The sequence below is a fragment of the Ranitomeya variabilis genome, chromosome 4 (genome assembly GCF_051348905.1).
Source record: "Ranitomeya variabilis isolate aRanVar5 chromosome 4, aRanVar5.hap1, whole genome shotgun sequence".
Lineage (NCBI taxonomy): Eukaryota > Metazoa > Chordata > Amphibia > Anura > Dendrobatidae > Ranitomeya > Ranitomeya variabilis.
Genome location: NC_135235.1, coordinates 678,795,567 through 678,811,140, shown reverse-complemented (window position 1 = coordinate 678,811,140; position 15,574 = coordinate 678,795,567).

The following is a 15,574-nucleotide window of genomic DNA, read 5'->3' as shown; positions in this document are numbered from 1 at the left end:
GGTCTGCGGGTAGATGGAGAAGAACGAGGAAACCTTTTCTCACAGGCTCGCTCCTGAAAACGATGGTCAATATGAGTGGCCAATGCGCTCAAATCTTCCAAAATAGTTGGGGTCTCGCGACCTGCTAATTCATCCTTAATACGCCCGGATAAGCCTCGCCAGAAAGCTCCCACAAGAGCTTCATTATTCCAACCCAAATCGAAAGACAGGGTACAGAACTGAATTGTGTACTGACCTACAGTGTGAGAACCTTGGTGGAGATTAAACAAAGACTCCATGGTAGAGGCCAGACGACCCGGCTCGTCGAATACTCAACAGAAAGTCTCCTAAAAAGTAGATAGATGAGAGACCACGGGGTCGTCACGCTCCCAAAGGGGGTTAACCCATGCCAGACCTTCACCCTCCAAGTGGGAAATCATGAAGGCCACCTTGGCCCAATCAGTAGGGTATTGTAGAGGCAGGAGTTCGAAATGGAGGCGACATTGATTTAGGAAACCCCGACACAATTTGGGATTTCCATTATACCGAGGTGGTTTAGCCAAATGGGGAGGAGGAGGAGGGGCCGGAGCTGGGATGGGAACAGACGTGGTGGTCTGCAAGGAAAGCAAACAGCTGTCAACAGATGCCATGTAGCTGAGAATATGGGCCTGGGTGTCTCGCTGTTGAGCCAGTTCCTGTTGCAGGCCGGCCAACTGGGAGGCGTTCCCAGGATCGGAGGTCTGAAGAGCGAAGAGACGAGTATCCATGGATTTCATAAAGGACATCATACGGGTCTGATTCTCCCGCAAAAAGACAAGCTCCTTCTGGGCAGCCAAGGTTCCAGCGGGATCCATGGCCTGTGTATACTGTTATGGTTCTAAGAGGAAACCCAAAAGTGGACCCTCTGGGTCACGGCTCCAGAGCCCCCGAGGATGAGCGGACCAGATGGATCCACCCCCTATACAGAGAGTGTTGGGAGCAGGTCCAAGGGGGATGTAACCTCAACTGCCGGAGCCAAAGGGACGACTAGGGTAAATTGAGGAAAAGAGCATATGGGTCCAAAAAGGGAAGGAAGGAAAACGGAACCAGGAGGGTCCAGGACAGATAATGGCTGAGAGCTGCAAGAGAGGGAAAAAAAATCAAGTAGTTAGGGTGGTACCGAAAAGTGTATGCATGCCTCCTTGAACCTGCACATCCACATGTCGCTTGAGTAAATTTAGTTTCTTGTAAGCCAATTATATCTGCATTGGACTCTTTAATTTATTTCCATAATATATGTCTTTTATTTGGGCTATTCAAACTCTTTGCATTTAATGATAAAAAACTTACTTTTATTTTTATCTTTCTGGGTCCTCAGGTGGCGGGAAAGTACTTCTCCTAATCTGTGTAAAAAATGTTAATACAACGAAAAAGAAAACAGTACATTTGTTTCAACAAAATTAAGTATTATGTATTAATATTACTGATAGTAAAAAAAAATAAGACAACCATAATATATTCCTTATTGGCATAAAAGAGAAAAGAAATCTGTTAACACTATCTCTATTGACTCCAGGTGGTGCAAAAAGATTTAAAAAAAAAACTAAGACTAAATGGCTCACAATCTTTGGATGCTCAGTTCTGGCATTATCCCTGGATAAAAGAATAAATGTTCAGTGAAGAGAATATAAAGGATATTTGTTAGCTCCTGGATCCTTATAAATCTTCACCACAGCTTGGGCTTGTGAGACCCCAAATGCATATAAATCCTAAAGATTGGGATTTATAATTTATCCTGTTGGAGGGTGAATTCTCCTATTAGTTGAAGGTCTGTAGTTCTTTCCAATCCTTTTTAGTGTCTCTTTTGCATCTTCTGGTCTGTAAATAGGGATAATTTTTCCCCGATGAAGAATGAGGATTTTTGTGGGAAAGCCTCACATGTACGGGATCTCTTTTCGTCTCAGAAAGGACATGACATCACCAAATGCTCTTCTTGTTGCTAGTGTTTCTTTAGAAAAATACCGGATTACTCACCGGTAATGCTCTTTTATAGAGCCCACGACAGCACCCACTAGAGAGAGGGGATCCGCCCCTAGGAACAGGAAACCTACAGAGAGATAAAAGGGGCGGCCCCCCTCGCTCCTCAGTTGTTTTACAGAGAATAGGAGGAACCGCCGCCAGGTTTTAGTTAACAGGTTCAGACATATATACATATTTACAACCTTATACTATATTACTCTATTATTTACATCTCCCTACCAAGGCACCACGTGCAACTAAATAAAAGAAAAGGGAGGGATGTGAATGGGTGCTGTCATGGGCTCTATAAAAGAGCATTACCGGTGAGTAATCCGGTATTTTCTATTCGCCACGACAGCACCCACTAGAGAGATTTACAGAGACTATATATTGGGTGGGTTAACTGAGTCAAGAACCGAAACCCCAAAGGTTAGATCAGAAGCAGCAGATAGGTCTAATCTATAGTGCTTATAGAAGGTATTAGGCAAAGACCAAGTTGCAGCCTTACATATAAGGTCTATTGGCACGTTCGCCCTTTCTGCCCAGGAGGTCGACACGGCTCTTGTGGAGTGTGCTCCCATATGCATTGGAGGATCTCTTCCTCTAGCTTTATACGCCAGGATTATGGCATCTCTAATCCAGCGTGATAGCGTGTTCTTTGTAACTCTGGAACCTTTGGTTTTACCCTGGAAAGACACAAAGAGAGCCCTACTCTTCCTCCAGTCCCTAGTTCTCTCTAAATAGGCTAGAACAGCTCTTTTAACATCTAAGGTATGAAGTCTTACTTCTTCTGGAGTTGAGTGGTCTTTATAAAAGGTAGGTAATAAGATCTCTTGGGATCTATGAAAACTAGTGGCTACTTTAGGGAGATAACAAGGGTCCGTTTTCAAAATTATTCTATCGGATGTCACAGATAGAAAAGGAGGATCAATTGATAAGGCATGTAGATCACTCACTCTTCTAGCAGATACCAACGCTACCAACAATATCGTTTTTAACGAGATGTTCTTTAAAGAGGCTGCATGAAGAGACTCACACGGGCTCTGCGTCAAGGCATCTAGGACCAAAGTTAGATCCCACTGAGGCACCTGTGGTATATCTATTGGTTTTGATCGCTCACATGCCAATATAAAACGAGATATCCATCTATCTCCTGCCACATCATAACTAAAGAGGGCTCCTAGAGCTGAAACCTGGTCTCTCAGAGTATTTACAGAAAGCCCCAATTCAAGTCCTTTTTGCAAGAACTCCAATATTGAAAATATAGGCACCTCAGAAGAAAGTTGTGTTGTATGAAATTCAAGAAATTTCCTCCAGACTCTGACATAGATCTGGGTAGTAGAAGGCTTCCTACTCTTCATGAGGGTATCTATAAGTCCACTAGAGAAACCTCTTAGAGTTAATAACTGCCTTTCAAATTCCATACAGTCAAATTCATGCCCTTTACCCGAGGATGGAAAAACGGTCCCTGAGACAGTAGGTCCCTGGTCTGGGGCAGAATCCAAGGGTCTGTAGTTGACATTGCCCTTAGCCATGAGAACCATGGCCTTTTGGGCCAAAATGGGGCTACCAACAGAACTCTTGCCCCCTCCTCCCTTATTTTTCTTATTACTATTGGCAATAGATTCCATGGAGGGAATGCATAAGACAGGTCGAATGTCCATGGCACCTGAAGGGCATCGAATATGTCCGGGTTGTCCAGTCTGCAAAGGGAAGCAAATGTTTTGACCTGACGATTGGCCCTTGTTGCGAATAGGTCTATTTGAGGCATACCCCACCAGTTTGTTATCAATTTGAAAATTCTTCTGTTGAGCATCCATTCCCCTTGATGAAGGGTATGACGGCTGAGGAAATCTGCACGAAAGTTGTCTATGCCTCTGATGTGCACCGCTGACAAGGACAATAGATGATTTTCGGCTAACATCATGATGTCTGATGTGACTTCCATAAGATTGTCCGACCGTGTACCTCCCTGATGATTCAGATAGGCCACCGCAGAGGTGTTGTCGGTGAAAACCCTTGTGTGAGAGCCTCGTAGCTGGGGAAGAAAGTGGAGTAGGGAATAATATATGGCTTTTAATTCTTTAACATTAGAGGATTTAGCCGATTCTGAACTGGACCAAAGACCCTGAACCACCTGATCTCCAAAATGTGCCCCCCAGCCTTCAGGACTAGCATCTGTGGTCACCACAGTAGCAGGAGTGATGACCCATAGTACCCCTTTTGATAGATTTTCCCAATTTAACCACCATGTAAGGGAGTGTACTACTTCTGACGTTAGAAAAACTGTGTGATCCAAATGTCCCCTACTTCTAATGTCCTCCTGTAATATAAATTTCTGGAGCTGCCTGGTATGAAATTGCGCCCATTTAACCGCAGGGATACATGATGTCAGTGAACCCAGCAATGACATGGCATTCCTCAGTGACATACTACGTTTTTTGATTGCTAAACCCACTTTGTCAATAATGGAAGCTTTCTTATCATCAGGCAACCAACATACTTGGTCAACTGAATCCAGAAGGAGTCCTAGAAATTTTTGACAAGTAACAGGTTGGAGTCTAGATTTTTCCCAGTTGATAATCCAGCCAAGCGTTTGTAACGAAAACGCCACTTCCTCCAACCTTTGCTGACACTGCAGGGCATTTTTTCCCACAATTAGGAGATCATCCAGATATGGTATGACCAGTGTGTCCTTTAACCGCAGAAAGGACATTACCTCCAATAATAATTTAGTAAAAACCCTTGGAGCCATAGATAGGCCAAAGGGCATTGCTCTATATTGTAGATGACGAACCTGACCATCTATAAAAACTGCTACCCGAAGGAACTGCTGGTGTCACTGGTGTATAGGAAGATGGTAATAAGCATCTTTAAGATCCAGTACTACCATGTAACAGTTAGGGAACAAATTTTTTATGGCTGATCGAATGGATTCCATTTTAAATGGCCTGGGTTTTATGAAGGTGTTCAGCTTCCTTAAATTAAATATAGTTCTAAAGGATCCGTCAGGTTTAGTAATCAAAAACAAGGGGGAGTAGAACCCCTTCCTCGTTTGAGATGACGGAACCTCTATTAAGACCCGTTTGGCTAGAAGGGACTTAATTTCAATTTCCAGTGCTTCTTGCTGTGGTCTGGATTTTAGGGAGGTGAGCAGGAAGGAATCCGGAGGTTTTCGGATAAAGTCTAGAGTGAGGCCTGAAGATATTAAATTTATGGCCCATGGATTTACGGTTATTTTCTTCCACTGATCAATAAATCCCAGAAGTCTACCGCCCACTGGTGGAATAGGGTTCCCGGAATTTTTCGGCTGGCCTGAAGGGGCGCTTGTTGAACAAATTGCCCTTCTGCCTGAACTCCTTGTTTCTCCATTGGTCCTTAAAGCCTCCCTTTCTGCCAAATGATGGCTTCCTGAATGCCCTTCTGTAAGAAGGAACAAAGGGATTAGGGAACCCCTTCTTTCTCTCACCCACCTTAGTGAGTATCTCATCCAACACTGTTCCAAAGAGGTACTCACCCTGACAGGGTATGGAACACAATTTGGATCTAGACTGGGCATCCCCCTTCCAGTTTTTTAGCCATAATGCTCGCCGAGCAGTATTGGAGAGGCTAGCTGTCCTGGCCGCCAGGCGGAGAGAATCTGCGGAGGCATCAGATATAAAAGCCACAGCACCCTTAATCAAGGGAATGGACGCACGTAATTTCTCCCTAGAAACGCCACTTCTGATATTTTGGTCCAACTGCTCTAACCAAACTAGCATAGACCTACTGGTACACGTGGCTGAGATCGCTGGCTTGAAAGCAGTGACACAGGCCTCCCATGATTTTTTAAGAAGTGCGTCTGATTTTCTATCCATGGGATCGGATAAGGAACCTGCATCCTCCACAGGTAAAGAAGAACGGCGAGATGTAGATGCTACGGCCGCATCAACTTTCGGTATTTTAGCCCAGGAATTCAAATCCTCGTCATCAAAGGGGTAGCGCCTCTTACAGGGTATTGGCACAAACCCCTTTTGTCCTTTACTCCATTCCTTCTTAACGAGGTCCTTTATGGCCTGGTTTACTGGAAATACATGGCCTTTTTGCTGAGATAGACCAGCGAACATAACTTCCTGTGGCGTTTGGGGTTCTTTTGATTCAGACAACCCCATCGTACTCCTTACCGACTTAATCAAGTTGTTAACACCATCGGTAGGAAAACAGACATAATCCTGTTCATCTGCTGAACCAGACGATTGAGAGACATCTGAGTCCACCTCCCCACTCTCTGCTGATATGTCAGCTTTAGGCGAGGACATTCTCCTACTTCTCCTTTCCATATTTGCGGAGGGACCACTTCCTAACGACTGCAGCTCTTCACGAATTGTAAGTCGTATCTCATTCATCTTAACAGACTCCTCCTGCCGCAAGGTGTTGTCTATACAGGCCTGACACAGTTTTTTAAGATAAGAGTCAGGCAGGGGCTCAGTACATATAGCACACTGTTTGTGCTTGGTTTTCCCAGTCCTCTTTGCCTAAAAACATAAGCAGAGGAAACACTATAAGCTTCCCTGAAGCTATATAACACTCACCCAGAAGTATATCTGTATACCGGTTGCTGGGTTTGCTTGGCCTGGGGTGTGGAACGGGACGACTTCCTTCCTGATTTGTCAGTGGAGTCACTCTTTTTTGAGTGTCCACTACTCCTATTTCTGGTCTCACCACTGGGTATTAGTGGGTCCTCCATAGGGCGCTCACAGACTTCCTCTTGGGACGACATGATAGCGCGCTGTCTGCACTGCCCATGTGCAATTTATAGTGCAGGACTTTTCAAAAACACACCCTTTTTTTTTTTTTTTATATATTACCTGCTCAGTCGGTGCAGCGTCAGGGGGACAAAAACCGCCTAGAAGAAACCAACATGGCAGTTCTCCCGGAAATAGAACGCCGACCTCAGAGGTGCAGGGGACTACATCCGGAATTCGGCTGTACCGCGCATGCGCCGGCGTCTCTGCAGCCTGCCGGCTGTCTCCGAACGCTACTTCTGCCCATGTCGCCGCCATACCTGAGGGACTGGGGAAAGCCGACGACCGCTCCACATACTCCGGAGGGTATCGTTACCTGGCTCAGAGAACCTGCATCCTCCACAGGTAATCCGGTCAGCCCAGGCACACCGCATCACCGGTCGTCCCCTACAATCGATGTCCCAGCAGGGAGATCGTTGTTTAACTCCAGGCCTCTCAGCAGACCGCAGCAGATGAGGGGGGAACCAGCAGGAACCCCTGACTCTGTCTACTCACTCTGGAGCCCCTGTCGCTCAGCAGAGACGCACAGGCGGCATCCAGGCGAGTTTTTCCTCTTCTCAACAATTCCAGAGAATCTTCTCTGTGGGTTCCCCTTTAGGAACAGGAAACCAACTGAGGAGCGAGGGGGGGCCGCCCCTTTTATCTCTCTGTAGGTTTCCTGTTCCTAGGGGCGGATCCCCTCTCTCTAGTGGGTGCTGTCGTGGCGAATAGAAAATCTGAGAATATCTTAATCATTTCAAAAGAAGTTGAGAGGTTGTTATTTACCCTTATGTATTCCGTGATCTTTTCTTTTCTCTAAAAAAGTGAAAACAAATGATTACATCCCTTAGTATCTCAGGGAGATGTTTTTGGTCTTGGCAGTCCATGAATTCTGTCCCACCTTTGTGTCCACTTCTTTAATGTCTGGAATCGTTTTCTTTATTAAATCCTGAGTTAAAGGTTGGAGTTTGTATTGCGTGGGAAACCTGTCATCTTCAGGTTATTTCTTCTGTTTCGATCCTCCAGATCTGCCATCTTTGCTTTTAGATTGTTTTATTTCATCACTCAGTTCTTTCTGGTCCTTAATTAATTGATTCTATGGCTTGTTCCGTGTTATTTATCTTTCTATCGTACACTTCCAGTTTTGTATTAATATTTTCTTTTGAGTTTTGGATGACATTAAATTGGTTTTCTATGTTTATTTGAATTGATTTGCCAAATGCTTTAAGGACTTCAGTTATATACTCTTCTGTTGATACATTCTTCCCCATTTGCCTAATATTCTCCCGTGGGTCTCCTTGTTTTTTTCCTGACGTGCGGTGGTATGCTGATGATTTTACATTAGGTAACTAAAATCCCTTCTTATTCTCTTCTTGTTTGGACTACTTGAGGGAGATGAGTATTCAGAATCTTCTTCATCTTGGTCAAAAACCTCCTCCGCTGAGCCCTTTAACCCCTTAACCCCCAGAGCTTTTTTTCATTTTCGTTTTTCACTCCCCTTTTTCCAGAGCCATAACTTTTGTATTTTTCTGTCAATATGGCCAGGGCTTATTTTTTGTGGGATGAGTTGTACTTTTGACCAATAGCATTGGTTTTACCATGTTGTGTAACAGAAAAAAAAATTCCAAGTGCGATGAAATTGCATAAAAAGTGCAATCCCACACTTATTTTTTGTTTGGCTTTTTTGCTAGGTTTACTAAATGTTAAAACTGACCTGCCATTATGATTCTCCAGGTAATTACATGTTCATAGACACCAAACATGTCTAGGTTCTCTTTTATCTAAGTGGTAAAAAAATCCAAAGTTTGCTATAAAAAAAAAAAAAAAAAAAAAAGCGCAATTTTCCGATACCGGTAGCATCTCCATTTTTCGGGATCTGGAGTTGGGTGATGGCTTATTTTTTGCGTTGACATTTTTAAGTATACCACTTTTGTGCAGATGGGCGAGCAAAAGAACCTGTTATTGCATTTTGGTCGTGGCGACCAAAAAAACATAATTTTGGCTTTTTGATTTTTTTTTCGCTACGCCGTTTAGCAATCAGGTTAATCCTTTTTTTATTAATAGATTGATAACATATGTGCAGGTTTGATTTTTTTTATTGTTTCATTTTGATTGGGGCAAAAGGGGGGTGATTTGAACTTTTATATTTTTAAACACATTTTTTAAAATTTTGGCATGCTTCAATAGCCTCCATGGGAGGCTAGAAGCATGCACTACTCGATCACCTCTGCTACATAGAGGTGATGCACAGATCACCTCTATGTAGCAGAATTACAGCATTGCTATGAGCGCCGACCACAGGGTTGGCGCTCATAACAACCTCTGGTTGTGATGGCAACGCACCGATGACCCCCGATCACATCTGCATTTGATAGCGGTATTTAACTAGTTAATGGGCGCTGGTGGATCGCAATTCCACTCGCGCCCATTGCGGGCACATGTCAGCTGTTGAAAACAGCTGAGATGTCGCGGCTTTGAGGTGGGCTCACCGCTGGAGGCCACCTCAAAGCGGGGGATACTGACAGCTGACGTACTATTCCATCAGCTGGCAGAAAGGGGTTAAGTAAGGCACTGCTTGATTCCAGTATTTTCCTTTCAACATTTGTTTTTGAGGGTTTGTGATTCAATTTCTGTTCCATTGTGTACATGAGTCATCAGACACAGTCTGCTCAGACTGCATGTAGCTGCTGTTCTCTACTTGCTGACTAGTGTTCAGGGGTGGATTAAGGGTAGCCAGGCCCCCAGGCTGTTCAGACACTGTGGGCCCCCCCGGTCATGTGACAGGGGTCATGTGACGGGGGTCATGTTATACCCAAACCAGATTATTCCAGAAAAATGGCCGGGCCCTACTCTACTGTAACCTATTAAATATTTGTTAAAATCTGCAATACAATTTAGGTATATTTTGACCAATAATATCACATACAAGGAACAAATACCACCGCGCCATGACCAGACCACAAATTACAACCACAGTGATCGAATAATATCACATACAAGGAACAAATACCACTGCACCATGTCAAGACCACATATTACCAACACTTGGTGACCAAATAGCACATTCAAGGGACAAATACCACAACACCATTTCCAGACCACATATTACCACCACATAGTGACTGAATACTACAATACTGATCAGTAATTAAAAAAAACAAACACAATACTATCACCATAAGTGCCAGTATTCACAGGAGATCTGTACTTAGTATGCAGTGTCTGTGTAGAGGTAATACAGAGATCACTGGTGACATTATACACAGCTCTGTATATAATGTATAGGTAATACAGTGATCACTGGTGACATTGTACACAGGACCTCTGTATATAGTATAGTGTATAGTGTCAGTGTATAGGTAACACTGACTCACCAGTGACATCTCTAGGTGAAGTCCTTCATCTTTCATCCAGCACAGACCGCCATCATTTCTTCCAGCCAGGACTCGTTTCTGCAGGAAATAGCACAGTTATCTCGAGCTCTGCTTGCAGAACACATTACTTAATTTTTCACGACTTCTACATTACACCACATGGAGAAAAAAAGGCGATATAGTGTCACTCTGCACAGTAACAGGACCGCCCCCCCATTTAAAACAGTATACTCAAAAAATAAATACATCACTGCAGTAATAATATCCCTTAATTAGCCCCTATAGTAATAATATTCCCCACCCTGGCCCCGTGTGTCTCATTCCTGGCTCCAGCCATATGTTCTCCCATCCTGCACTCATGAGTATCCATTCTACACCATATGATCTCCCCATCCTGCCCCATCTGTCTCCATCGTATTCTCCTGCCCCATGATCCAATCCTGCCCCATGTCTTTCATTCTGCCCCGTGTCTCCAATCGTGCCCCGTGTCTACATTCTGCCCATGCCTCCAGTCCTGCCCCCAGTGTGTCCAGCATATTACCCCCAGTGTGTCCAGCATATTACCCCCCAGTGTGTCCAGCAATCTGCCCCAGTATGTCCAGCATATAGCCCCAGTGTCCAGCAATCTGCCCCAGTGTGTCCAGCATTGCCCCAGTGTCTCCAGCAATCTGCCCCAGTGTCTGACTCCAGCATATTGCCCCCAGTGTGTCCAGCAATCTGCCCCAGTGTGTCCAGCATATTACCACCAGTGTGTCCAGCAATCTGCCCCAGTATGTCCAGCATTGCCCCAGTGTGTCCAGCATATTACCACCAGTGTTTCCAGCAATCTGCCCCAGTATGTCCAATTGTCCATCATTGCCCAGTGTGTCCAGCATTGCCCCAGTGTCTCCAGCATTGCCCCAGTGTCTCCAGCATTGCCCCAGTGTCTCAAGCAATCTGCCCCAGTGTGTCCTCCAGCATTGCCCCAGTGTCTCCAGCAATCTGCCCCAGTGTGTCCTCCAGCATTGCCCCAGTGTGTCCAGCAATCTGCCCCAGTGTGTCCTCCAGCATTGCCCGTGTGTCCAGCAATCTGCCCCAGTGTGTCCTCCAGCATTGCCCCAGTGTGTCCAGCAATCTGCCCCAGTGTCTCCAGCATTGCCCCAGTGTCTCCAGCAATCTGCCCCACTGTCTCTAGCATTGCCCCAGTGTCTCCAGCAATCTGCCCCAATGTGTCCTCCAGCATTGCCCCAGTGTCTCCAGCAATCTGCTCCAGTGTCTCCAGCATTGCCCCCAGTGTGTCCAGCAATCTGCCCCAGTGTCTCCAGCATTGCCCCAGTGCGTCCAGCAATCTGCCCCAGTGTCTCCAGCATTGCCCCAGTGTCTCTAGCATTGCCCCAGTGTCTCCAGCAATCTGCCCCAATGTTGCCTCCAGCATTGCCCCAGTGTCTCCAGCATTGCCCCAGTGTCTCCAGCAATCTGCCCCAGTGTCTCCAGCATTGCCCCCCGTGTGTCCAGCAATCTGCCCCAGTGTGTCCAGCAATCTGCCCGTGTCTCCAGCAATCTGCCCCAGTGTCTCCAGCATTGCTCCCAGTGTGTCCAGCAATCTGCCCCAGTGTCTCCAGTATTGCCCCAGTGTGTCCTCCAGCATTGCCCCCAGTGTGTCCAGCAATCTGCCTGTGTCACCACCAGCATTGCCCCAGTGTCCAGCATTGCCCCAGTGTGTCCACCGTTAGCTTATCAAAAAAACAAGTCTCCTCACCTGACCAGCGCTCCAGGCGGCGAGCTCCCTCCAGCTGCAGCGCATACTCGCCGGCGACTGACAATGACGTCAGACGCCAGCGACGTGTGCGCTGCGGCCGACTTCAGCTGCCAGCCTCCAATTGGCTGGCGGCTGTTAAATACTGACGTGTGGGCACGCGCCCACATGTCAATAGGAAACCGCCGCAGCGCCGGAAGGGGCCCGGTGAGCAGATGAGAAGGGGCCCGATGCGGGCCCCCTCTCTGTCCACCGGGTCCGGGGGCAGATAAATGCCGGCGCCCGGCGGGCATTCACAGTCACACTCCGGCGGATTATCCGAGGGTCAATCTGTGCAGTAGCCCAGGGCCCCCCCATACCACTGGGCCCTGGGCTACCGCCCATATTGACCCTCTGATAATCCGCCCCTGCTAGTGTTCAATGAGGAGCTGCCTGATGTCATCCCTTCCTCTGCTTGCTGTAAAAACCCGTGTCTTGTCTGCGGCTGGTATAGAGGAGCAGACTCTGCCTTCAACTTTAAAGTAAGTGGTTTAGCCCAGCTCATTTGAAGTACCTTGCTTTGCTTGATCGGTGTGACTGCAGGGATCACAGGTGTCTAGAGAGGTGGGCTCAGGCATCTAAGTACATCTTCCCTCTGTTGCAGCACTCTCTGTGAGTGTGGGTGCTTTGATGTTCTATCTTCTTTTCCTTTTTTTCAGGCAGTTCTCATTAGGTGTTGCCAGCACTGGGAAAGAGTTTTGGACAGGACCCTGGACAGGGGTTAGAGCCTTCCCTTTGTCCTGTGGGTCTCTCAGGCCATGCTGTACTTTACCCTCAGGTTAAGGAAGCTTGCTGAAGGCCAAAACTTTCTTGATGGAATCTCTTTGTCCTTTTGGCGTCTTTGGGGCTTGTAGGCGGCATCTTTGTAGTTCAAGAGGGTTTGTGAACCTGGATGGCCAATTATTGTCGTAGTCTATTTTCGGTAGTCTGCTTCAAAGTAGCTTTTTTTAACTTTTTTTTTAATCTGGGAGTCCGGTTGCCTCAGTGGCATTGCCTCCCTCACATGGGGTGATGTCATGCCTGGAAGCAAAAAGGGATCCCCTTAGTAGATAACACTTACATCCAACATCCTTCCTACTCCAGACCGGAAGGGGTAGCATCTTCAGAAGACCAGACGTGGGGGTTGGACCCCCTTGCGAGTCAAAGCAGAAATTGAGGCGACCAGAGTGGAGAAATGTGGGATAAACTGCCGGTTGTAATTTGCGAACCCAAGGAAGCATTGGATAGCTTTTACTCCCTGAGGACGTGGCCAGTTTAGCACAGCAGACGCTTTTCTGGGTCCACTTGCAAGCCAGAGTCAGAAATGATATAGCCAAGAAATAGTAGTGAAGACTGCTCAAAAACCCACTTCTCGAGTTTGGCATAAAGACGATTCTCTCTAAGACGAGACAGCACTTGACGGACATCCCTTCTGTGGAAAGCAAGATCTGAGAACACCAAAATGTCATCTAAATATACCACCACACAGTAGTAGAGTAGATCGCGGAAAACATCATTCACAAACTTCTGGAACACTGCTGGAGCATTACACAAGCTGAAAGGTAGGACTAAATACTCATAGTGGCCATCTCGAGTGTTGAAAGCGGGTTTCCATTCATCTCCAGAACGAATACGGATAAGGTTGCACGCTCCGTGAAGATCCGATTTCGTGAAGACATGAGCTCCCCTAAGATGATCAAACAACTCTGGAATAAGAGGTAGAGGATACTTATTCTTTATTGCGAGATTGTTAAGGCCTCGGTAGTAAATACATGGATGAAGAGAGCCATCCTTCTTTTTGATGAAAAAAAAACCTGCACCAGCTGGAGAGGAGGACTTGCGAATAAAGCCTCTGGCTAAATTCTCCCGAACATATTCAGACATTGCTTGCATCTCGGTGGGAGACAACGGATAGATTCGACCTCTGAGCGGTGTAGAGCCTGGAACAAGATTGATTGGGCAGTCATATGGATGATACGGTGGCAAAATCTCTGCTTCTTTCTTGTCAAAGACATCCAAGAAGGACCAATAGGAGGAAGGTAAACTGGAGGACACCGGAATAGGACGAGAATTCTTCAGCAGAACAGGCCGCAGTTACTCTGACAAAACAGTCCCCAACGCAGAATATCCCCAGACCACCAGTCAAGATATGGTTCGTGAGTCCTCAACCAAGGAAGTCCAAGAAGAATTGTGTGGGACAACGAAGGCAGCACATAGAAGACTATCTTCTCCCAGTGCAGGACTCCTATTTGAAGTTCCAGTTCTTCGGTAACCAAAGTAACGAACTCCCGCAGGGGTTGGCCGTCGACTGACGCAATCTGCCGAGGAGTCGCCAGGGACCTGACCGGAATCCGAAGTCTCCTAACCACCTCGAGTTGGATGAAATTCCCGGCCGCCCCAGAATCTATATAAGCTAAATCAGAAAAACGTCTAGAACCCAGATGCAAAAGAACAGAAAGAGTCAGGGGTTGGGAGAATTCAGGGACACTTAGGGAGACCTCTCTTACCTGTCCTAGGTGGAGGCGTTTCCCGGCCTTAAGGGACAGGAATGCAGAAGATGAGCTACACTGCCACAATAGAAACAGAGACCTTGGGCAAGTCTCTCCTTTCGGCGCTGCTCCATCGGTTTGAGACGATCCACCTGCATGGGCTCCGGGACAGAAGTAGCAGAAGACATCACAGGAGGAGGACGGGAAGGACTCCGAGTAGCCGAAGGAAAACGAGGGACTGTCTACTCTCTAGCGGACTCACGGGTACGCTCCTGGAAGCGTAGGTCTATGCGGGTTGCTAGAGATATAAGATCCTCCAAGGAAGTCGGAGTATCCCGATCCGCCAATTTGTCCTAAATTCGAGACAAGAGCCCTCGCCAGAAAGCTCCCACAAAAGCCTCATTATTCCATCCAAATTCGGACGAAAGCGTGCAAAACCGTATGGCATACTGACCCACGGAGAGGACCCCCTGGTGAAGGTTAAAAAGAGACTCGGTGATAAAAGCCAGGTATGTTGCATGTTCTGTATGTATGTACAGTATGTTGCATGTGGTATGTTGTATGTAGGATGTCGCATGTGGTATGTTGCATGTGGTATGTTGCATGTCGCAGGGGGTATGTTGCATGTGGTATGCTGCATGTCGCAGGTAGGATGTCGCATGTGGTATGTTGCATGTCACATGTAGTATGTCGCATATGGTATGTTGCATGCCGTATGAGGTATGTTGCATGTGGTATGTTGCATGTCGTATGTCTCATGTGCAATGTTGCATGTCACATGTGGTATGTTGCATGTCGAATGTAGGATGTCATATGTTGCATGTCGCATGTGGTATTGTTGCATGGCACATGTGGTATGTCGCATGTAGTATGCAGACAGTGGGTTACGGCGTTATGTCCTGGATGGGAAACGTTTTCCGGAGTCCAGGACAACACAATTTGCATAAACAGACTTCCGGGGCAGAGAGGTTGACGTGAAAAGCCTGCGCATGCGCAATGATGTGTTGTATGCTTTGCCCACTGTTGAGCAATACATACTGCGCATGCTCTAGAGGCTAATGCAATGCGCAAACGCAAAAAATGAGCGCGATCTGTGCTATTCACAGATCAAGTTACATCTGACACGCCGAGGAGAGGGGGAGAGACAGCGATTAGGCCCCGCACATAGGACTGGCCCGGGGTGATTGACAGATGAAAACGTCGAGATTACTAAGGTAT